Below are 2,500 nucleotides of genomic sequence, written 5' to 3' on the forward strand. Positions count from 1 at the left end.
TTTCACGGAGAGACCCCGTGAAACGCTAGAAGTGGGCGGGGATGTCTCTCTTGTGGCTCACGGGGCTGTTAGGGTGGCACAGAAATCCCTCGGAATGGGAAAACGGGTCATTTTCGTGTCGCCACATTGCATACGAACCGCATGAAACTTCCAGAGGCATTTGCAGCAGGAATGCATGTGCACTCAAAAAAGTGAATATTTCTCACGGATAGACCCCGTGATACGCTAGAAATTGGCGGGGATGTCTCTCTTGTGGCTCACGGGGCTGTTAGGGTGGCACAGAAATCCCTCGGAATGGGAAAACGGGTCATTTTCGTGTCGCCACATTGCATGCGAACCGCATGCAACTTCCAGAGGCATTTGCAGCAGAAATGCATGTGCAGTCAAAAAAAAATTGATATTTTTCACGGATAGACCCCGTGAAACGCTAGAAATTGGCGGGGATGTGTCTCTTGTGGCTCACGGGGCTGTTCGGGTCGCACAGAAATCCCTGGGAATGGGAAAACGGGTCATTTTCGTGTTGCCACATTGCGTACGAACCGCATGAAACTTCCAGAGGCATTTGCAGCAGGAATGCATGTGCACTCAAAAACTTCTATATGTTTCACGGATAGACCCCGTGAAACGCTAGAAATTGGCGGGGATGTGTCTCTTGTGGCTCACGGGGCTGTTAGGGTGGCACAGAACTCCCTCGGAATGGGAAAAGGGGTCATTTTCGTGTTGCCACATTGCATAGGAACGCCATGAAACTTCCAGAGGCATTTGCAGCAGAAAGGCACGTGCACTCAAAAATTTTAATATTTTTCACGCATAGACCCCGTCAAACGCTAGAAGTTGGCGGGGATGTCTCTCTTGTGGCTCACGGGGCTGTTAGGGTCGCACAGAAATGCCTCGGAATGGGAAAACGGGTCATTTTTGTGTGGCCACATTGCATAGGAACGGCATGAAACTTCCAGAGGCATTTTCAGCAGGAATGCATGTGCACTCAAAAACGTCTATATTTTTCACGGATAGACCCCGTGAAACGCTATAAATTGGCGGGGATGTCTCTCTTGTGGCTCACGGGCGCTGTTAGTTAGGGTCGCACAGAAATCCCTCGGAATGGGAAAAGGGGTCATTTTCGTGTTGCCACATTGCGTACGAACGGCATGAAACTTCCAGAGGCATCTGCAGCAGAAATGCATGTGCACTCAAAAACGTCTATATTTTTCACGGATAGACCCCGTGAAACGCTAGAAATTGGCGGGGATGTGTCTCTTGTGGCTCACGGGGCTGTTAGGGTCGCACAGAAATCCCTCGGAATGGGAAAACGGGTCATTTTCGTGTTGCCACAATTGGCATACGAACGGCATGAAACTTCCAGAGGCATTTGCAGCAGAAATGCATGTGCACTCAAAAACGTGAATATTTTTTCACGGATAGACCCCGTCAAACGCTCGAATTTGGCGGGGATGTTTCTCTTGTGGGTCACGGGGCTGTTCGGCTCGCACAGAACTCCCTTGGTCCACCTGATTCGTGCATACAGGCAGCAACTAAAACTCTGTAAACCTGCTGTGAGGACATCTAAACAGTGGACCAGTGAGGCTGTGGAAGATTTGCGGGCGTGCTTAGACTGTACTGACTGGGATATGTTCACGACTGCTACCAATAGTCTGGATGAACTCACAGAGGCTGTGTACATCAGCTTCTGTGAGGACTGCTGTATCCCAACACGTACCAGGGTGAACTTTAACAACAACAAGCCCTGGTTCTCAGCAAAGCTCAAAAGGTTGAGGTTGGAGAAGGAGGAAGCGTTTAGGAGTGGGGATAGAGACAGATTCAAGGAGTCGAAGAACAGGTTTAGCAAAGCGGTGAGAGAGGCTAAACGACTGTACTCAGAGACACTAAAACACCAGTTCTCTACTAACGACGCTGCTTCTGTCTGCCAAAGGGCTCAGGCACATCACCAACTACAAACCCAGAGCGCCCCACACCACTAACGACTCCCGCCTAGCCAACGACCTGAACGAGTTCTACCGTAGATTTGAAAGACAATTGGACTGTCCTGAACCACCCCTTCCCACCCAAGAGGCCCCATCCCCCACCCATACTACAGAAACGACTCTCTCCTTTCAGGAGGGAGAAGTTAATGGGCTTTTCAAGAGGCAGAATCCACGCAAAGCAGCCGGGCCGGACTCTGTCTCTCCAGCCACCCTCAGGCACTGCGCTGACCAGCTGTCTCCGGTGTTCACCAACATCTTTAACACCTCCCTGGAGACATGCCATGTACCAGCCTGTCTCAAGTCCTCCACCATCATCGCTGTGCCCAAAAAGCTAAGGCCAACAGGACTAAATGATTACAGACCGGTCGCCCTTACATCTGTGGTAATGAAGTCTTTTGAGCGCCTGCTCCTGGCACACCTCAAAGCCATCACAGACCCTCTCCTGGACCCCCTTCAGTTTGCCTACAGAGCCAACAGGTCTGTGGACGACGCAGTTAACATGGCCCTCCACTTCACCC

Source organism: Petromyzon marinus, unplaced genomic scaffold (assembly GCF_048934315.1).
Source record: "Petromyzon marinus isolate PM22_M1 ecotype Great Lakes invasive population unplaced genomic scaffold, UKy_Petmar_22M1.pri1.0 PM_G_Scaffold_6, whole genome shotgun sequence".
NCBI classification, from domain to species: domain Eukaryota; kingdom Metazoa; phylum Chordata; class Hyperoartia; order Petromyzontiformes; family Petromyzontidae; genus Petromyzon; species Petromyzon marinus.